Below are 23,814 nucleotides of genomic sequence, written 5' to 3' on the forward strand. Positions count from 1 at the left end.
AATGCAGGAATTGTCAAATTGGACATCATGCATTAAGCATGAGAAAGTAAATACATGTGACAAATGCATTACTTTCCATGTGAATGCAATGATTCTCAGTTAATGTATCTAAATTAAGTCACACATTAGTTATGTCTGAACAGAGCAGAGTAACAATTAACATTTTGTACATAAACAACCACTGTTTTTTTTTTTTATACTCAGAACCAATTCCATGAACGCTAGAGGCTTGACTTTTCTTCACCTAAGCAAGCAGCAAGACATTTCAACAGCATCCACTTAGAATAATCAGCCTTCACGTCCACATGCACAGAAACAGGGTATTTCACAGGTAGTAAATGAAATAAATCACATGAAAGCAAACAGTTCAAATTGCGTTACCATGGTTTGTCCAAAACCACTTCCATTTGATCTTGCCTGTAACATACTGAACCAGAACTTCTTTTCCAGTGCTAACTTAAACAAATAAATAGCAACAATGCTGGTTTTCACAATCATTTCAGAGTACTCTGAAATGCAAACACATGCACCAATAAAATAGTCTTTATAAAGGAAAGTACGTCCTCCTTATCCTGCACTTTCTATCATGTTACCCCTTGTTCTCAAACACCAGTCTAATGAGAGGAATTTTACTAATTGTCATTTGTAGCAGTAGCAGCTTGATGCTGCAAAGCCGAAAGGCAATTAGAGGTCACTGCCTATTAGAGTACACTCATGACAGAGAGCATTTGGAAGCCAAGGCAGAAGCCCCTTAGCTCCAAGTCACCGCAGAATCTCATCTCAACAGATCTGATCATTTCACTCAACACCTGCATCCCGTGGGCTTTCTGAGCTGGCCACTGTACTTAGATCCATCAGTGTGCCACATGCCTCAGGTGGAGACTCAGGTGGAATGCAAGTTTCCTCTCTACCAAATACACCTTCAGCAGCTGTATTCCATTCATCAGGCTAAGAACTTCTGCACCATTTTCCATGGCAAACGCCATAATTCTTGGTGGTCGTAAAGCTGCTTTATTTCCAGTACATATGCAAAGTATATGCATATTGATATTCATGCTCTCTATATCTCACATCTGCAGTGATACTAGCACCTTGTTCAATTGTTAATGATCCTTTCCTAATCAAGTCTTAATATGCACATTTGTTTTTTTCTATGACAATGCCTTTGTGTTTTAAATGCATACATCATATCCAGCATGTTATGATCAGATTTTTGGGTTATAGGTTAAATAAAATGTGATGCATAGTTATGTAACTGAAAAACATGAAATTATATTCTCACAAGTGACAATAAAAATCATAGAATCATGGAAGGGAGCCACAAGCATCATCGAGTCCAACTCTTAAGTGAATGGCCCATACAGCACAGCTAGAGCACCCCACACACAGCCAGACATCAGGAAAAAGATGGTATTAGTGGTGCTTATCCCTTTCAAGCTACTGTTAAAAGGGCCTCCAGCTTAAAGTCAAATATCCCACTTCATTAGTATTTCTCAAATTCTGTGCTGGTAGTCATCAATTAACCCAGTCTGAAGATGCTAACAAGATAAATCCCCAAATATTCAAATCTACCTAAACAGATGCACACTAAATAATCTCTGGCTTGACCAACATAACCTCACAGAGGTATTTATATCCCACTCCATTAGGGTTTCAGAGAAAAGAAGTCGTGTGATAGTCACATACATTGAGTTGCATTTCAGTCTTAATGGAGGTTTTAAAAATCTTTACATTTGCTTTTTCAAACGTATAAAAAAGGCAAGGCAATACTGACAGGAATAAAAATAGATTTTGAAATAAGATTTTAGCCTGGTTATGTTTTACTGAACCCTGAAATCTGCTCTTCACTTGAAAATGCCTTTCTACTTTTGCTTTGAATACATGTATTATACAAAGCCCAATATCTTAAATGCAGAAATGCAAAGTTATAAGAAATTCTTATCACTCTTTTCTTTTTTCCTTTCATTCCTTATATTTCCTTAAAGCCTGTAGTCACTGCCCTCTGTACTTCCCATAGCCTACAGAGATGATGACTATTGATATGTGGTGCCACTCTCCTACCCCTTCTTTACTAAAGCACAGCTCATTTCAGTGATACTGTTTTGATACACAGACAGTCTGAAAAATACTCAATATTCAGGAATGTTATACATTTCTTCTCTTAACAAATACTCTGATATTGTTCATAAATCTTTCATCTGAAATACTAGAGCAGGGAGAAAACAAATTTAAGACCACCATAGCCAAGAACAGTGAGAGCTTGCAGGCATATCTGGGGGTGGGAAAAGAACAGCCTCAAATGAAAAGTGAAGTTCCTCGTGTCTTGAACAAGACACCTCAATTTTGTCAAGTGAGATTTAATGATATAGTGTAAAGCTACTTCACTGGGGATAAGGTGATTATTTTCTCCCCTTCCTCCCTTTCATTTCAAGGGCAAACTGTTATTGCAACTGTTACAGTTCATTACAGTCATTCCTTCAGCTTGGTGCTTGGGGAGTTTGTAGTTTCTTGCCAGTAGAAGTAATACACACCACCCTTGAACACAGGCTTATTTTTGCCAAATATATCCAAAGTCAACCCCTACAACATAAATGTATTTAGTTTTGTGTGGATCAAGGTACATATGTATTAGGATATGTAATTTCTATAAACTCTGAAATTATTTAAAGACAGCCTTTCTCATACCAGATAATAAGTGATGCTGATGAAGATTCTAGAAAGGGTCTGACAAAAGGATATATGTTCTATAACTACTCAGGGTAAGGATGGACATACTTCCCTCTGTGGCATGTGGTACTGGACAGTGTCATAGACAAAGAGAAACACAGAGTACAACTCTCTTGGACTTGCATGGCAACATTCTGGTAGGAGGGAGGCTACAGGGGTGGCTTCTGCGAGAAGCTGCCAGAAGCTTCCCCTGTGTTAGATAGAGCCAATGTCAGTGGGCTCCAAGATGGACCAGCCACTGGCCAAGGTAGAGCCCATCAGCAACAGTGGAAGCACCTCTGGGATAGATTTAAAAAGGGGAAAAAACCCTCTGCAGTTGCAATTTGAGAGAAGAGTGAGAATATGCAGGAGAAAGAGCTCCACAGACAAAGTCAGTGAAGGAGGAGGGAGGAGCAGAGCCTGTGGTGAAGACCATGGTGAGGCAGGCTGTCCCACTGCAGACCATGGAGGTCCATGGTGGAACAGGTGGATGCTGGAAGAAGGCTGGAACCCTGTGGGAAGCCCATGATGGAGCACATTTCTGTCAGGAGCAGTGGACTCATGGAGAGAGGAGCCCATGCTGAAGCATGTTTGCTGGCAAGACTTGTGACCCCACAGGGGACGCACACTGGAGCAGTTAATGAAAAACTGTGGCCAGGGGAATGGCTCACATTGGAGGAATTCATGGAGAACTAGTTCCCATGGGAGGGACCCCACATTGGAGCAGGGCAAGAGAGCAAGGAGTCCTTCCGCTGAAGAGGAAAGAGCAGCAGAGGCAACGTGTGATGACATGACCACAGTCACCATTCCCTAACCCCTGCATCACTGCGAGGAAGGAAGCAGAGAATTTGGAGGTTGAGCTCAGGAAGAAGGGAAAGGTGGAGAGAAGGTGTTTTAAGATCCTTTCATTATATTTTCTCTGCTCTGTTCAGCTAAGGGGAGTGATAGAGTGGCTTTGGTGGGCACCTGGTGTCCAGCCAGGGTCAACCCACCACAACATCCATTGTGGCAGCCCCTGCCCCCGGTCACCTTCATTTCTTCATCAAGGACTTTGCAAATACAGGGTAGATTGAAATTTCACAACTTGCAGGGGAAGCTAGTTGCAGAGGGAGATGCTGAATCACATCTTTAACAGCTGTTAGTTAGCTATCACCACCTCTTAATTAGTGTTTGTTTTAGATTTCCTTGATAACTGTATGGCACTGAGAAAAAAAACTAAAACAAAACAACAACCCCCCCAACAGATAATTCAAACCCAAAACATAAGCCATATGTAAAAATGTTAAAAGTGAAGTACAAACTACAATTTGACCAGAGAGAACAGATAGCCAAGTACAGGCATAGAAAATTTGTGACTTTGTACTACCTTCACTACAAATAAAAATCCACTGTACTTTTAAGTTCTTAACTTTGCAGCCCATCTCACTCCATACAGTGGAAAATCCAATTTCAGTGTCCCAAAGCTTGAGCAAAACAATGAATGCTTTCTCCAATTCTCCTGAACCAAATATTTTCCCTCAAAAGCTACTGGCCAGATGCTGGACCATATTAAGGGTAAAACTATAAACTAGCTTTTCTTAGGGTACATTTTACCTCACTAACCACTTGTTCATATCATTTTGACCAGTGATGACCAAAATAAAATCAGCAGCTAGGGAGTGGCACTTCACTTACACATCACAATGTGTTAAAAACCACATTAACAGTTTTTAACATGTTAACTACATTAACAGTTTAAACCTTTAGAAACAAATAGTTGCTGCCTAATAAAAGCTGGCATTAAAAAAATCAGAAAGGGACAGAGCATTTCTGCGGTCCTCCTTACACTTCTCAGCACCTACACCGAATTCTATTGGTGTCTTTCAACCAGAAGCAGTCTCATTTTTTTCACTGTCAACACAGTGAGTATTGCTGTCTCTGGTCTATTAAAGTAGCTGACAGTATCTAGCTTTTAACTAATGAGCCCCCAAGAATTAAAATTATTTCATTTTGTTACACTTGACAACTTGTTAGCAGTTCCAAACAGATGTTGTGCCAGAAAGACAATTTTCTAGTGTCAACATTTTCATTAATCATTTAGTATTAGACTTCTAAAATAGAATATTAATAATATAAATTTATTTGATTTTTTTTTAGAGAACAATTCCTGCTATTTAAAATAAGGTACTACTTGCAGTACATTCAAACACACCTATGAACAGTTGTCAAATTGTTCAGATATTTATTTACTGGAAGTAAAAAAAAACCTCCAGGAGACAAACAAACATGGACAAAACTCAAGGAAAAAAAAAGATAAAGAAAATTTTTAATACTTTTTCAGGTAATCATTGTATGAAATCTGGTCTTAGAACAAGAACGTTTCTTTAATAACTTGCCATCCTCCAAAAACACAGCAGCAGAGTCCAGGTCTCCTCCAGAACATATGGAAGCACAGAAGTCACCTGGACAGAAGGGAAGACCAGTGAAAGTTACAGTAAAGCATGCTGCTGCATTAAAGCCTTCTTAAAGCTTTTTAAAAATAATTTTATACTGTATTGTTCTGTGCTCACTATTGTATCTGCAAGTTACCAGCTTGCATGTTTAACTCCCTATCAGATAAGACTTTTCCCAGTTTTCTGTCAGGATCTTCTAGTTCTTGCAACATAACTTCAGTTGGCCTGAGAATATATTTTTCTTCTGAAAAGTTCTTGCTATGGTTTTGTAACTAAAAGGCACATGTGTCCACAATAGATATTTTGTTTGTGTGTGAGACATGCATAAAGTCAGCAAGTGTAAACAAGTCATTAAACAAATACTGCAAATGTTACATTTTCATAAATACATCTCTGTTTGTTAATCACTATGGATAGTTATCCTTGGTTAGGTTTGACCATTTTTCATCCCTCATACACGCTTTGATAAGAAGTGCAACCAAAAGAAATCTACAATGGATTACATGCTTGGACAAGAACATGAGGATAAAACAAGATTAAAATGCATTAATACAGAAGCCCACTGATTATGAACTTTACACAGATGGCTCAAAATAAATTATACTGTTAACATTTTACTCAGTCTTTAAAAAGTAATCTTTATTTCTCCTTGAGAAGTAACTACTTTAATAATCATAATATTTTCTGCTTAGTAGAAAGTTTCTTCCAGCCTAAAAGAACAATGTAATTTTCATTTCTTCTTCAAATACGTAGTGCTACAAGAACCTGCCTTATGAATTAAAACAAGCATATGACCTTTTCCAAAAGCAAATGGGAGTGTAAAGCATTTATACTAGTAGTCAGTGAATGAGCAAAGGAGTCACCGGAAACCAAAAACATACCACATTCACTATTACACATGCTAGGATTGGAGATTCAGCCACACATCCTCATTACCATATTAGAGGAGTTCACCAACAACTGCAACCATCTCTTCAGCTCTCCTGCAACCTTTGCTGTTGCACAACTGGAAAGTGAGGGGCCCTGAAGCTAAACAACTGTTTCTCTTCATGAATGAATTTCTAAGGCCATCCTTGAAATGTGACAAATCTTCTGCCTTCTGATGTATCTGAAGCATTATTTTTATTCTTCACCTGGTGGTCAAATTAAGGACTTACCAGAGTTTACACAGGCAAAGACAGGAAAAGATATCCAGTCTTTTCTAAGAAAGATAAGGCTGACAGAAGCACATATTCCAACATATACTAAAAGACAGAGATGGTCTCTTAGAGCTACTCTTAAAACAAGGAGCAAGTTTTTATGGTTTCTCCAAGCACAGGAATCAGGTACATCAACAGATGGACTTCATGATCTCCAGATGAAAAGTGTGTGCTTCTGCTCAGTGAGGGTGCGATGAAAACATTTTCAGTGGTAAGAATCTGGACTATCTGCATCACTTTCTGTGAGCAAAATGCAGAATCTCACTGTAAAATCCTCACTGTAATGTCAGTAAGAAGGTAATTTGTTCCCATCACTGAAATGAAGGGTGACCCACCTGATTGTCTCTGGAACAATCCAACACACAGCAGTTGCTACTTTTTTCTGCATATAAGCATAAGGAATAACAAGTTTGAATAACAGGAGGCAAGGCTCATGATCTAAGTTACTTTTGGCTATGCTAATTACCTATTTCAGCACTTAAGTTCATAGTCTCTCCCAAAGTAGGAAGCAGTAACTACTATAAAGACCTGCATTTTCATGCCTGAGACCCACTGTGTCCCTAATGCAGTTAGAATAGTCTGTGGCCTTGACTAGCCACAAGGGGAACAGCACTGGGCTGAGGAGTTCACAACCTTGTCACACCATTTCAAGTCAAACATCAGCCTGACACATTTGGCATTTACAAGCAACAACTTGCCCTAAAAAGATACATTTAAACTATGACTGATTTATAATGCTGTATGAATGAAAATGTGGCTGTATATTTGATCCACCTTTTCATAATTTCACAAACATTTATTTTCTACTGAAACAAATCCTAAAAATTGCTTTATTCTGTAATCATAATTTAACACGATTACAAAATAAAGTCCTGCTTTAACAGCAGTCCACTTGTTTCAAACAGCTCCCCTGTCTAAGCAGGTATTATCTGTTTTAGAACAAAGTATCTATGACTAAAACTAAAAAAAATACAAATCATTCTTCCATGAGGTAGTTTATCCTTCTTCTTCACCCTTCCCTTCCACAGATGCTATCCATGATACTCAGATGTATAGCTTATTTTGTTCTTAAACAATAACACAAAAATAACTTGTTTCAATAGCAACTAGTAAAACAGTAAGTTAACAAACACAGTTTTTCTTCCCTTTTCCACTTTTTTTTTTGCAGGACATCTTCCTGTGCTACTAACCATTGAACAAGTTAGTCCAACTATTCATAGCTAATTCCAAAAGAAACACTTTGGAATTGATCTAAGAGAAGTGGCTTAAATTCATAGTCATGAGCTGTACACATGGAAGAGCTAGAGTTGTGTACATGGGTTATTTTTGCATTTACCACTATATGAACACTAAGACTTCACCTCCTTTTTCTTCGAAGGAAGTATTAAATGGCATTTTAACACAGAATTTAGTTCTATGCAAAGACTTTTTCCTATAAGACTATTAGTAAAGAGCCAGCAGATAGTGTCAAGCTGACAATATTCTTAATTAAATACTTTTCACAAGTGAGATAAAACAAAAAAAAGCGCCACCAACTTACACAATATTTATACTGAAGAATTCAGCTTGGAATTTTAGGTTGGCAAAACTAAGACAAAATACCAATGAAGTAATACATGAAATTTCTTTAATACAACTTATGAGGATTAAGGAATCACTTCCTTCACTATATTTTCCTACGTTCAAAAGAGCAGTAAAGAATTCCACTGAAGGCTCAGTAACACACGTAAGCTGCTTCTATAACAGCTATAGATTTAGTTTTCAGGTTTATAAAAATGAATTTAAGATAACTTCACTTAAAAGTGAATTCACTTCGAGCACCAGGTACTGTTTATTTCCATTTTCAAAAATACAGAGCTAGGCAATTAATATATCTTAAAATAAAAGGGTGTTACAAAGTATTAATGCGTTCCAAGAGCATATGCCAACAATATTGTACTATGTTAGAATGAAAATGAAAATATTATTGTTAAGATAAATCCTAGTTTTCATTGCAGCCTTCTGCTACAGATATTAGAGGAACCATGAAAAATTCCCTTTCTGTAACTGTTCAAACTCTTGTTTGTTTTGTATCCCTGTAAATCTACCACCCTTCCTTTCAGCAACTATCAAAGTTGTCTTTCAATGGAGCACACTCTTGCACTGAAAAGATTAGGATAAGTAAAATGAGGTCTTGCCCAGAGTTTTTCACAGGTTTCCTGCATGACTTCACATGAAGTCACAAACATATCTGTTCCACAGGAACCTCCTCAGTAAATAAAATTGCCATGTGCTGCACACTGGGGTGGGGCAGGTCTACATTAATTTCTGCCACTTACTGAAACTTTTTGAAAGTCATTAGGTAATCATGAAACATTGGTTTGCTACTTAAACATAAAACTTCCCAACATTATCAGCTAACTATTTTGTAATAGTATTGATAAACACTGCTATCTTCACAGGTAAAAGGATCCTATAGCAACAGGGCACCTCCCACTGGAGCAGTATGGCAGTACCTACCAACAAAAATAAACCATGCAGAAGTATTTTCCACTCCTTTCTCTCCTCTGACACCTTTTCAGTTTCTAATTTATAGAAGCTGAAAACATACATGGCTGTTAATGTGCTTCCCAGTAGCTACATACTTCTAGCAAAGATTCAGCCCTCGTGCCTGCTACCTACTTCTGTTTCCATGACTCATCTCCAGCTTTCCAGAGGAAAGCAAGTTCCTACTGAGCAACATACATTTAGCGATCTTTTACACACTCACAAGCAAAACTGAAAGATCTGGCCTAAAAATTCACCAAGCTTAAAGTAGTGATTAAGCCTACACAAACACAGATGCAAGTATAACAGGAAACTAGTGCAGAACAGCAATGCTATATTCTGGTTTACAAGTGTAAGATCCATGTAAGCCTGTTAAGACAGATTTCAAAACATTAGTTTATATATAGGACTGTAAGAACTGCACAGTTCAAAATATCCAGCCTTCCACAACTGCAAGCAAATGTGTAAATTATATGCATGTAAGGCCTACAACATCCTACCTGTCCTATGTGCCCTAAAATACTAATCTAATGCCTAGAGGTTTAAAAGGCCAAGAAAATACATATATATATATACACACACATATACATACATAAAGTTAAAATGCAGCACAAGCAGATAGTCAGGAAGTTCAAATGCATTATCAATGTCCCTACACCAAAAGAGAAATTGTTAAGTATTCAGAATGCACTGTGACTACATTTACATACTATTAGAGAAGATAGAATGCACAAGTGCCATGACCAGAAATGTGATTTGGGACAGAATTTCCTCCTAATGATAAATCTCACAATTAGTGAACACTCAGGCAAAAACCCCACCAGCAACACAAGAAGTTTTTCAATGTTGCCGATAACATAATCTCAACCTTGCCAAAGTCCTATCTTTGGCTGCAGCCTATAAAGAGCATTTCAGAATGAGACACAAACCACAGAGTCCAGTTGTGCAATGGGTGAAAGTCCTCCTTCTGACCCAGTAGGTGACCAGTAGAAACCCCAAAGCCTAAGGCTGAAGGGAACCCAAACCTTATACAACCCTACAAATGGTATTTTTCTTCCCAGTTCCCACAAATGTAACACATCTTTGAGATATTTTTGAACATTTACTCTTATCTCAGCAGAATAGAAGGTTACATTAGCACCACTTCAGCTTTACCTGTTCCATTTCTTTGATACATCCTTCAATTCTTTTAGACATAAAATTAAGTACAATGTATTATCCCAAAAGAGGACTGAGGTGCTGACTCTTTGCCAGCTATACTACAGTCCTCTCCAATTCTCCACTGATTGAGCGATTCTTCATAGCAAGAAGCTTCTTACACAGCTTCTTTGATGATGTTCCCTCTAGGCTAAAACAGGCTCCACACCAATTTAACCTCTGCTTTCCTATAGGAAGGGCAACATATCCATGAGAGAAGAAAGACTGACTTACAGTGAGTAGGTAGGCTCAGTGCCAACCAGGAAAAATCTAAGTCTCCTCTTCTTTTACAGAAGTGAAAGTATGAGCAATTCCATTAGGCAAGATGTGGCAAGCTCACATGAGTCTTGTATTGGATCTGAAAAACAAGCAAAAATCAGATGAGAAATACACTTCCTGCTGCATTGTCCTTTCATACCTCAGAAGCACGAGGGAGATAAGTACAATATATGAATATCTGAAAAATTTTCTACCTAGTTTTTTATGCGTTCCACCATCCCAAAATATTTCCCTAAAATACAACAACATCTACGGCTTTCTGAAAGATTCGTATTAGAAGTCCGGGTTAGCCACATTCTCCCATACAAGTAAGCAACCTGAGTTTTAGTCTAATAACACACTAACAGATCAATGCATTTTGTAACAGAAATCTTTCTTGCTCCAAGGATCCAGAACTCTGCACACATGTGTAACTCTACTGAGGCTGTGGGGAACTCACCCAAACATCTTGTCAGCACAAAACAAGAAAGAAGAATCCTACATAGAAATAGATGCCAGGGTACTTACTACTCTTTGACAAACTTGTTGCTTTGAAGCAACTAACACACAGTTTTGACTGTTAGTCAAATGCACTTTTTCTGAAGACAATCCAATTTTACAGTTTTAGCAGCCTGCAGGACTTCTCTGTATAACGTGAACACTACCAAAAAGAAACTGCTTATGACACACTTTAATGTGCTTAGTTTGAGCTAAAAAGGAACAATGGTTTAGGCTGCCTTTATACTCATAGAATGTATGGGTAACCTTTCCAATTATTAGATTTGAGTTGCTATTGTACTGAGTCAGTTCCCATATCAGCATGATGATAATCTTTCCAAAAGTCTACAAGCAATCAACACCAGACAAGCCAGTGTCTGGGTACCATACACAATTTATAAAACCTAGCATATCATTAAGCTTCCTCTGATGCTTTCCTGATCTTTCTTAAAAATCAATATGAGAAACAGAATTCCCAAAGTTATTTGTGATAACAGTTTTGAATCTAGATTACTGTTACAATTTAATTTTTTCCTTAGCTATTATTTCTACATGCTGTCATAGACTACAGCTTTATTTCAGGAATGAAAATAAATTCTTCTGCCTTTCTTGTATTGACATCACTACCCTTATTTACCATTATTCTTACAGTGTTAGCATATTTTCCAAGGGAAAAAGATTTCCTGTTTTCAACTCGCAGTTTTAAGAAATACTTTTGCCTTCTCCTATTGGTTGTCTACATTTAATATTTTCTAATTTCACATTTACAGTCAATGCCTTGGTTCTTCTATTTGTTAAGTTCCTAAAATGCCACCATCCCCAGCTGGTTTGGAGACTAAATTTGTGATTTAACTTTAGGATTATTTAGCACATGAACTTGTGCATTTTTAATAGTCCAAATATTAAGGGTGGACGTTTTTTAAACTAGAGTAAGAAAGAGCAATTGATGTATTAATTTTGATATTTTAGTTTAATCTAAGGTTCTTTCATTTTTACAACCTTTTAATATTAGAGTCCTAAAATAGCTATTAATATAAGAGCCTATTGACATTTTAGCCTGTAGGAGCACGCAGTGGGCAGAGGCAGCTGAAATAATAACATATTTGAGTGATGAACAAGCTTTATGGTTTTATTACTCAGACTCTTCCAAATCTATGGCTGGCATTTTTCCCAGTAACTCAAAAATTAAACTGTTCTACATCTGAAACTTCCAACAAATCATATATTAAAAACATCTCATGGTTAAGGCAACAGATTAACCTTATAAAAAGCCTTTGGGGAAAAAAAAAAACAAAACGACTAGATCTGAAGAATAGCACCTTTAATTCTCTGTGCTATTTGCATCAACAACGTAAAAGAAACAGGAAAAATAATTTGATATATATATTACAAATAATTATCTTAGTTATTAGGTGTATATTACATATCATACTGAAGTAACAGGGACCCTAAAAGGACACTAAAGGAAAATGACAGATGTAAGGAAACACAACCTAAGCATCCCCCACTGGGCACATGATGCCATCAGCAGGTCTGTGCTAACTTCCAAAACAAGTGATAGCCTAATGAATACATATCCCCCAAACCCCAAGAAAAATAACTGAGCTTTTTATCACAGCCCACAAGGTCAGACCTTATGCAACAACTCCATGGGTCAAGGGACAGGACAGGAGACTTGCCATTTCCACCATTTCAATCTCAAAGCCTTTATTTAGCTACGAGTCACCCAAAACAAGATCTAGAATTTTCCACTTTATTATGCAGCGCCCTTTGTAAGACTTCAATATTGTCTTCAGCAGAATTCACAAACTGCGCACCACTCAGGACAAGCCAAATGCAGGAGCCTGAAGTCTGAATAATGTTTCTAATGGTGTCTTAGAAGTCTCAGATATCTGTTGATGTATCAACCACTCAGTCACTCCTCAAAGACAACTGATGACTTTGTTGTTTCACAATCTTTCCACATTTTTGCACACACAGTGAGTTTTCCTTCTTCCAGAATGAAATTTTCTCCACAATTTGCTGGTCCAAAAAAAGTCCCATGTTCCCAGTTTCTCCCCAAAACATTGTACAGAAGTGATCTATTCTGACAGTGAGCATTGAGAAGCAGTCATGTGATATTGTTTCTGAATATTTTGCAATACAGGTACACATTTTCTAAAATCATTTGGGGAATACAGATCAGCTTAACTGCACTGTTGATTGATTTATAACTTCTTTTGTGTCTGTGTAATGAAAAATAATCTGCACTTGTACCGACATACTCAAAAACAGTAGACATTAGAAGAATTCTAGAGCCTGATGCACTGGAATAGAAGGATAAATTGAACAATAAACATATCTCACAGTGGGTGACTACAGCTCATGTGAGCATCATAGAGGGATGTCATTTAATCCAGAACTGAGAAAATTAATTATTTGGTACCCAAGGAAAAAAAAATAATGAACATGCAGTAACTGACCTTTTAATAACTTTATAGCAGTTAATTAGGCTGGTTTGTACTGTATTAGTCCTAAAGAAGCTACAAATTTCTGGAAGAGCCTACCAGGAGTGTAACAAAGACCTAATCTCGCAATTTGGTTTAAGTCTGCATCAAACGCAGCTGGGGCCTTGGGGAGGAACCACCCACTTCTCTCCCTTCTCAAAGTTAGCAATTTATTTCTACAGTAACTTCCACTAAAACCAGTAGCAACGTGACTACGTAGTGAAATGAGTGGAAAATTAATAAAATTAATAACTAAAGAGGAAAAAAGCCAAATTTTTAGCAATAGTGTTTTCAGAGTCATTTCACTGCATTAACATGCTGCAAGAATAAAGATGATGAAAAGAACAAACCAGGCAGCTGCCAATAGGATAGGGTAGAGCAGAACTACCCATTTTGAAAGCAACACAGGATTATGGTGGTTTACACTGAAAATGGAACTAGGAACAAAGCAGCATGGACTAGCAAGAAAGCAAGTAACTTGTCCAAAACAGCATGCAACAGACACACCTTCTAAAAAGCAGAGTTTGATGAATGTAAGCAAAAGCTAACAGTAATGTCAAGTCTGACTGAAACCAAACATTAAAATCTTACAGTTTGCATGATGGATGAGCTAGTCTCAAGTGTTATTATGCAGTGCTAGCTTTAATTGCTCCGAGGTAAATATAGCTTTCAGAATTTAGCAGCTCCCTCTCAGCTTTTCTGTCTTTCAAGGAGGGAAAAAACCTTTTCGTTAATAAAGGCACACAGGCATACACAGTGGCATGTTACTACAGCAAAGCAGGAAGCAAACCATTATGATGATTACATTAGAGTCTCCAACACTCATTGAGAACTCCTGTTTTTCAAGACACCAACTGCTTCCCTATTCCACTACTCTGGTTCCAGTCACAGCAGGCGATGGAAGCATGCATACCTGCACCTTTTCAAACTAAGTCATTTTGTTGCTTTATTACCAGACTGTAAATCTTGCTTGCCCCATGCTTCCAGTCAAGATGTTGACTTTACCGGCAAACTGCCCTGGTACCCACACACTTCTTGCTGTGCCACCCAGATAGGCACCACCGGGGAGGAAGAGGAGGAGCAAGACTGCACGCACATGCAGCTTGACTCTTTCCTGCAACCATTGTACTGGCATAACATACACGAGGTGGTCCAAAATCTGCTATGGCAGCAGAGACTGCAGCACTCTGATAAAGGCATGAAATAAATTCTCTCTTCTGCCTTCTTATACCCAATAAGGATTTCAAAAAGTTTAAGAAAGAGTTCTATATGGCAGGCTTCATTTTCCCTCTCTGAGCTGATAAGGGGTTTCAAGCAGAAAATTTGGCTGACAGCTAGAAGTGCGTTCTACAGATTCAGCATTCCTGTTCACCTTCATTTTAGAGGTCATTATGTAATTAAAGCACTACAATTTATCTACAATTCATGGAATTAAATTAAAAGAAAAAGTAGCCACTGCTGCAATAAGTCGTCTTTTCACTTCCCCTCAGGCCATAACTCCAAACTCTCTTCCCTCCCCCAAAACCCATGACCTGGCCCTCTACCTATTTTCTCTCTGGCTTCATCCATCCTCTTCTCTTTTCTTTACTGAGCTGAACTCTTAAAAGTTAAGAGGTATGATCTCCTTCACCCCTGTCTTTGGCAAGTGGGGAAAAGAAGAGTAATGCTACTTATGGAAAAGAAAATACTTATCAGATCATATGAATTACCAAATGCAACATTACCTGGCCCATCTCTTCAGCTGTAAGGCTCCAGAGGTCTGACTGTGTTAGAGCTGTGCATGCACTACACGAGGACCAACTGGAGGGTTGCCAAGAAGTACCTACTACACTAAAAAAGACCAAAGGTAGTACACCACAACTCTGCTCTCTGACCCACCATTTCTGAGGTGCAGATCAGCCTGGAGAAAACAGGTCAAAGGAACTATGTCTGTTTGTTGCTTACGAGAGATTTTAAAGCAAGCCTCCTGACATGCATGTTCTGCATGGGGACATCCATACTCTACTGCTAGCTGAGCTGCCCCACAACAGAAAGGCTCCCTACAGTCAGTGCAGGCACAGACTTCATTTACCAACTTCTGATAAAGCACAAAATCATTACAGTCATTGCCATTAAGATTTTTCTTTCTGAAGTAACAGACTGAAGTGTGGATAAAGAGCATAAAAATAGAGATAAGTACTGGAGGCACTTTGTATACTAACTACTCTTAAAGAAGGCATTTTTATTTTAAAATTCTGCCAATCACAACAGGCTATTTAGTACAGATGAATGTTGAAAAAATACCCCAAAATGTACAAACCATCATGCAGGTACCATGGATAATCTTACAGCTATGTGTTTAACGATCACAAATCAGAGATGAGTGCCCCAGAACTCCATGGGGTCCTTCTGAGTTGAACTGTTCCACTCTCAAGCAGCAGCAACCAGACAGAGGCAGGGCAGGCAACTGGGACTGCACAAGTCTCGAGCACCAAACAACCTCTCACCCTCTCCCCACATTTAAAATCAGCATGTAAGGTGCACATGCCCTTTATGAAATCAGTAGAAAAACCCACACAAGTGAAAGGATGGAAGAACAGTGGAGATCAGCCAAAGCAACCACGGCATTAATCTGGGAAAGAAAGCATGCAGCTACAGTGGACAGTCACATAATGGTACGAAATCTGGATCTGGAGACTAGCAGGAGAGAAAAGATACCAGAAAAAGGTGTTTTGTTTTCTTGCCACCCATAATACTAGAAAGATTTTGCTTTCCTCTCCAAAATCAGAACACCTACCTAAGTATAACTCCTTCTTCCCCTCTTAGAGTCATGTGTATACCCAGAAACCCACAAAAAAAAGAAGCACTATCAGCCTCAGGTCAGGACAATTGAGGCCTAAATGTTCACAAAACTGTCACAGAAGCATTAATTCAAAAGCAATTATGTTAAAACAATAAGATCCATCAGAGTAAATATATAACATCCAGAATAAATAAATGCCATCCTGCAGAAGCTGCAACTTAATCACACTAAGTTTATTCAGAGAAGTTGTCCTGCACAAAAAACCCCAAACAAACAAACAGATGTGGCAAGTAACAATGTCTACAAATTTCAGAATTTATTTATTTACTATATGTTTTTCTCTACATCTGGTGACCTGCAAATTTGCCTCAGCTGTAGCAGTAGCTCCTGAAAAACCTTGGCAACAGCTACTACTACTACTACTATATGTGTCACTTTATGGGGAGTTACATATAAATATTTTCAGTTAAATATGTATATTCACTTAAATGCAACTTAAGGGGTTTTTATGTTTATAGAATATATAAAGTCACATTTAAGTGAATACTTTCACAATCTGAGCAAACGATTCATATATATTGCCTTTCCCCTTCTCCCTTCCACTTCATGTATTTCCCTGCTGACCTGATACTATGTTATATCTAGGTGTTCAAGGTTACTAAGAACAGAAGGCAGAGGGACAGAATCTAGAGGTTATTTATATGGCAGGACTTCAAACAATTGATCTAGCTATATCTCGAGTTGATAAAGAGGCATTAAAATAATGAGGAGAGAGAAAGATGGGTGAAAGACTACAGCATTCAGAGTCACTCAGCAGGCCTCTCCTGCTCAAGGACTCTCAATTATGACACAAAGACATTGACCAAGGACAAGGTGACACACCCAGAAAGGGATTTACAGGTGAAAGTGAGAAGTTGTTGGGCATCCATGCAATCTTCACATCTAACCTTGCTGCACAAGCAAAGGAAAAGGAGAATGTGACCAAGAAGGACTCTTATCTCCGATAAGGGTTTGATAAAGGGCTGAAAGTATTAACACAGATGAGAACAGGGTTCAGTCAGACAAGTAGTCTGCCCTGATAAACAGGCATGACCAGATAAAACATTCTGAAGTATTTGTGTACATACAAAAAAAAAAAAAAAAAAAGGCCTCCACTGCAAAACTAATGAACTTCAATTAAATACAAGATTAAATATCACAGGGACAACAGCATCTGAATGGCTAAAACATATACTGAAATGCACACACTATTCAGACAAGTTCACACACTATTCAAGCCAGTAGAAGTTGGGATAGTACATATCTACACCACTTATAATTGTGATAGATCCAAAAAAATCAAAAAACCAAAACACAAAACAAACAAACAAAAAACCACCAAAAATCCCCACAACGCCCCCCATCACCACAAAAGAACTAATAGAAGCTAAGTAAAAAAAAAATACAAGCAAACAAACAAACAAAAAAAACCAAACACCACCAAAAAAGCACAATGTTGCTCAGAGTCTGCAGTAGATTCAAAGAAACCAGCCTTGGTACAGGCTTTATTTTATTAGAACAAAAAACATCACAGTGAGTTGGGCATTATGGAAGATTAACATCTACTCAAGTGAAGTTTAAGTAGTCAGGTAGATTGAGGAGTTCAGACTCTCTAAATTGAAAATGCTGAGCTGCTGCTTCATTAGATGTGCAGAAACAAATCGGGCAATGCCTCATAGGATGCTGCATGCAGTAGACAACTTGAAAGATGAAATAGGCCCAACGAGGTAAATAGTTTCCCCACACCTCCCCAAAAGGCAGGGAAGAAGTTGATTCAAGAATTTGCACGTTGTATGTCAAAGTACAGGAATAAAGTTACAGCTTTTTCGAAAAATTTGATTTAAAAGATATTAAAAAAAAGAGTTCTTCAACAACTCAAAGAAACTATGTGAAGTAGTAACCTGGAAGTGAAAATTTCTTAGTAAAGAAAGAAAGACAGGATGTCTACTATGAAACAGACCTGGAAACTGTCAAAACCAGCACAGAATCAAAAGGAACAGCGTCTTGAGCACATGTGGAGAAAACCACATGAAACCACTACAGATTTCTACAAGAAAAGGCAGATTAAATTGAATATAGGAGTTGCAAATAAAACTTCCATGCATTCTCAAGTTATTACGCCTACTTCACCTCTAGTCAATAAAAAATTTAAAAACTCTAGTCTATACTTCTAAAGCAGACCAAAAAACCAGTGGGAGGTACTCTATTACAGGAGAGTAAACAGAATACCTGTCTTTAGAGTTAAAGATGAGGGGGAAAAAAGCAGAAAGAAATCAGCCCTACTACAATCATTAACACATAGTCAATAGTAAGTTATTTTTTACACAAAAAAAAAAAAACAGACAGAAGAAATCTTAGCTTTTATCTGGACCTGACAACAGCTGCATTAAAGAAATCTTAAACCATGACAACTTGTAATGGTCCTATTTGGTAGAACTGCAAAGTGACCAACTGGCCACAGAAAACAATAAAAACAATTATCAAGCTGGACAGGGATCACCAGAAGAGGTTGGCAAGAATTACCTTGGGGCTAGTTTTATTTAACAGTCTTACTAGTGGTAAGGGAATTGAGATGTCCAGTAAAAGTTGCTGCTGACAAAAAGTACAGAGGCACCTCTGATGCATCAAACAACTAGAATACCAGGTGAGAGGAACCACATGAACAGAAGCAGTGACAGGAAATGCAGTTCATCAGCTCTGAAAGCAAGGTCAGGACCCAAGGAGTAAGACAAGCAAAAGTTCTGCTGTGACAGTTGGAAGTGAACAAAGAAAGCAAGGTATTCACATGCACGGTGTGAATGTCTAATCAACTCATGACCAAACTGATGAAGTTATGAAAAGAGAAAAAAAAAGCTACCCTTGACATAAACTAAGGCATTTCCTACAGATCTGTACAGGGAAGCGTCAAAAAAAATCACCGTGCAAGGCACCTAATCCAGTCAGAAAACAAAGAATAGCACCTAAGACACACATGACATCAACGTAAGTTTATGCAAGGAAGATTGACAGCAGAATATTGTCCTGAAATGAACACCATGAGCATACCTAGTCACCCACATTACAAGATTCCCTGCATCTCTTCAAGTCTAAATGCAAGACTCCTAAACTGACTGGGGGAGAGAGCCTCACTCACATGAACAGAACAAAAAGTTAATGCTTTACAAAGGTTTAGATAAAATGCAGGTGCTTTTATAAATACCAAGGAAAAAAATACCAGTTTTATTCAGGCGTACTAACTGGTTGTGGGTACATTTAGGCAGAATACTGGAATAAAGTCTTAGACCAAACAGGGAAGCTTTGAAATAATTTGTTAATGGGACAAAGTTTAAAATGATGCTTGGTCACTTTAAAAAAGGGAATATACAAATGCACTGATTGCTACAAATACTGAACCTGAGTAACCAGGAACTCTCTTCCAGTCCTGTGATATGTCAGTACAGCCACTTTCAGCAAGGAAGTCTTTATATACCACTTGCCAAAGTTATTATCGCTGATTTAATCTGGGCTGCAAAACTGACCTTGTCTTAATACTCTTAAGGTTCCACTGATAAAGAGAAATTACTTCAGCTTTACTCACTTTTAAGTATTTCTTTTGTGAACAAAGTTTTAGTGTGTCTTTGTGGGGTTTTTTAAGGAATATAATTTTTGGAAGTGGCAGATCAAGGAAACTACTTTTTAGAATCTATGTTTGGCAACTAGACATAGGTAGCTTCAACTATGTCAGTTCTAAAAATGAAATTTGTGGATATTTTCTTCTTGACTTGATGTCAATACTTTGCATGTCCTGGCCTTTCCAAAGACAACAACCACAGTTCTCAAGAGTTCTGGGACTCAGACACAGAGAAACAAGTGCTTCAGAATCTCAGTGCAAGGAGGAAGCAGGACATCAGAATAATTCCCTTCCTCAAAGTCAATTCCAGCACAATTCTACCCCATCTATGCCTTGTAATTTTTGTTTGCACTCCTCCTACATTTCACAAAGCATTTTTGCATGCAAATGTTTCAGTGGCATTAACAGACTGGGCAAAACAGCTTCATAAGATGACTTGGCTGTATTTACTCAAAACACCCTCATGCTTTCTACAGCCAAAGAAATGCACAAGGAAACAAAAAAGCAGTTTGGTCAATCAAAATAAGAAGTGAGAATTAAAGTTATGTACACTAATACGTAAGAAAAAAAAAAATCTCTTTTCCTGCCCTTCATCCCTAGTTCCCTTACCAAACACCATCCTTCCTCTCAGCTGTAAGTGCATTATGCTAGGCTAATATAGAAGATATGATTTTGTCAATAAATTAATGCACAACAGACGCACAGCCTACACCTTCTCTCTTCTTAAGTAACCCATCACAAGGTGGATCAAGTAGCAATGCACCTGCAGACTGTTGAGCAATGATATTAAGAATGATAAACCCTCAAGAATTCCAGTTCTGCAAGATGTGAGTACTAGAAGACAGGCCACAGTGAGAAAGGCATTTTATATCCTTCTAATAGCCAAGAGACAAACTATTTTTTTTTTTTTTTTTTAGTTTAGATCATAAAATTCATTTAACAGCAATCAAAGATGATACTTTTGTAGAACGGCTCTGGAGACTGAACTACTATTTAAGAGTTTAATTTGAGAAAGCTACAAGCAAACAACTCTCATCTGGAACTGAATAGAGGGTGTGCTTATGCTAACCATGCATTCTAGAATATTAAAGTAAATAATGCAGGCTCACTTGACAAGGAACATTTTGTAGTTCAATGTGAACTGTCATGTCTGAAATGTCAAGACAGAAATGGTATCCCCAGTTAGAAAAACATGGATGTTTTCAAATGCTGAGTCGTGCCTCAGAAACCAAGATTTCCTAAGCCTTTTCAAGTAGGAAGCAGTTACCACCCTAAACAAGTCCGGCAAACCCTTCCCCAAGTGAGAACACTCAGTCAATTCATGTCACTGAGATACAGCCACTCTTATACCACTGTATTACTATGAAATTAAGGAAACCACTTGTTTAAAAACAGAGATGGCAGACAATACAACCAGAAATAAATGGAAAGTTGCATTTTCCTTGCTCAGCTTATCAAACTAATGAACTAGAACTAAAAGCAAATTATTAAACCTTTCTGATAAAAACAATTACTTGGTAGGCATTTAAAAATACCCAATGGTATTTTTATTCAAGTCCCATTACTTGAAATTTGGTCTTTCAAAACCTAAGGGATCTTCAGTATACCAACAACTGCATGCACATGACATGGCAGAAGAAAATGACCTTGTATACTTATGTGTTCCTGCAATAAAGGAAAAAAATTTACAAGTTACCCTTATCAAATATGCCATTTTATCAAAGCCTGACATTAAAAGAAGAAAAAGGGGAAAAAAAGTAAAACAAGCAAACAGTCAGCAAGTCTCATTGACACCAAAGTGATATCCTGATAATGGTTCTGCTGTTGATTTTCAAGTAGAAGTGTTGATCCTGCTGAACTTCAAGGAGTAAAGTACAAAATAGTATTGTACATAGGAAAATAAGCTGTAAAATTGTGTGCATGCATTTGTGTGGAGAGAAGACTATGATTCAGCCATCCTGTGGAAAATTATAACCTCTTATCTCCGAATCTAAAATGAAGTTCCATATTTATTCAGTGAATGAAAAAACATGATTTCAGCAGTGCATTTGTATACTTATTCTAAGAAATAGGATCTTAAAAAGCTTGTTTCAACAAAACAAACTGGATATCGGCTAAAAGGCAACAACTTACTTTATCCACAATTGCAATTCCCTACCTCAGCAAGTTCTCCTTCCTCAACAATTTGATATTCTCTAAGCACTGGGAGATATTAAATAAGTCAGCCTTAGTTTTATAAGGTTTATAAACTTATCATAGTTTTAAGTGCTTCTGGTTTTAATGTCTTGCAATTGAAATAGGTAGATTTGAAAGATAGTAAGAAATCTGCAAATGAACTCAGTGATATCACTTAAAAAAAAAAAAAAACAAAACAGGAAAGAATGAATGGTTTTTATACTTCCTGAATTCAACAGCTGTGGCAGTAGTGCAAGGGCTATGAATTGTTACTTCCTAGTTATGTCACTCAGTAAAAAATATCAGTATAATTCATTTGAGGAAAACAAGAATCAATTATAATACTTTGGCTCAACATTTTTGGCACACAAATTTTGTATTTCCTTTCCTGTGGATCTGTATTTTGGGATGGAAAGTTAAGAATAACATAGCAAAACATTCCCCTAAACCCAGCTGGCTGCCTCCTAAGCCTAGAAGTGGTACAGATACCACAGTTGTACACAAATGAGGGTTCATGATACATCTTTGTTGCCCATCATTTTATTCAGTAAATAGTATTTGCTGATACCAGTAAGGGTACAGCTATTGAATTCACATGCTAAAAAAACAGTATCCTTCTTGCCAAGTTATGACAAACTCCTAAACCTTTGCATATTCAAAAAACAAACAGGAAACATTAGGTCTTCTTTCCTAACATGATTGCTACTAGAGTTCAATAACAGGACTAGATCTAGCCTAGATTCTCCTTTCTTCATATACATATTGTTGTTATTTGACTCCAGTATCAGCAAATTAGAAAACCCCATTAGTTCTAGTTCTCCTCTTTCTAAAACTCAAATTCTCTCAGACAGACACCAGCAATCCTCCTTAGGAAGCCTACTACAACAATGTTGTACAATACCCTGCTGTATGAAAGATGACCTCTATCCAAACCACAAGGTTGCTTATTGGCTTAGTGAAGGCCCGGGCAAGGCCAGAAAAAAACCCAACTCTGACTGGGTTTTTAAAAGATAATTTATAGATCTAAGAGTTTGACGAGCAGAGCTGCACTATACTAAGAATCAAAACATACTAGTAAAGTTATCACAGAATGGTTGAAGTTGGAAGGGATCTTTGGAGGACATCTGGTCCACCCCCACCCCCACTCAAGCAGGGTCACCTGGAACAGGTTACCCAGGACGATGTCCCAACAGCTTTTGAATATCTCCAAGCAAGGGAGACTCCAAAACATCTCTGGGCAACCTGTGCCATTGCTCAATCACCTTCGCAGTGAAGAAAATACTTCATGATGTTCAGAGGGAAACTCCTGTGTTTCAATGCCCATTGCCTCTGGTCCTGTCACATATCTTGACAAGTGACAAAACCATTATCAGAATGTTATCTTTTAAGGAAACTAAACATGGCTGTTCCAAGTGATTCAGCTAACCCTATTTAACAGTAACAGCAAGTAAGATGGAGTTCTGAGAAGTTTCCAGGGTAGACCATAGAGCCTTATTAATCACTCTTACTAGCAAAAAAAAAAAGTTAGGGAGAAGTCTGCTCCTCAGGCATAGTCTTAACACCTTTTCCTTTTTTTTTTGTTTCTTTATTCCAATATTGCTTATTTAAAAAGCAAACACCTGCAACCTTTTATGCCAGCTCCAAATAGCCTGATGCATGCTAGGTGGCCTGCTTCTTTTGACTTGGCAAAATCATTGCTAAAAAAATGGGCTACCAAGTTCTTAAAACATCTGCTACCTAAACTGATGCATAGTTCCCAAGAACTGAGAGCTCATGTGCCTCTAAGCTGCACAAATGCAGATACATCCAATTGTGGGGGGAAAACCCGACACAGCTACTGAACTGTGAAAAGTACCATTGCACAGCAAGTACCAGCCTGCCTTCCTTTGGTGAGCAGCAAAGTATC

The 23,814-nt window shown here is 37.8% G+C and overlaps 1 protein-coding gene across 1 annotated transcript in view; it reads right to left on the reverse strand.

Annotated features, from left to right (window-relative positions):
* Positions 1–23,814, reverse strand: part of OSBPL3 (oxysterol binding protein like 3) — a 94,782-nt gene that overhangs the window by 64,891 nt on the left and 6,077 nt on the right. Inside the window, exon 2 of the mRNA XM_027676103.1 lies at positions 10,295–10,418. The gene's annotated coding sequence lies outside the window, so the exon portion shown is untranslated. The remainder of the gene's footprint in view (positions 1–10,294; positions 10,419–23,814) is intronic.

The sequence above is a fragment of the Neopelma chrysocephalum genome, unplaced genomic scaffold, assembly GCF_003984885.1.
Source record: "Neopelma chrysocephalum unplaced genomic scaffold, ASM398488v2 Primary Assembly neopelma1_26, whole genome shotgun sequence".
NCBI classification, from domain to species: Eukaryota; Metazoa; Chordata; class Aves; order Passeriformes; family Pipridae; genus Neopelma; species Neopelma chrysocephalum.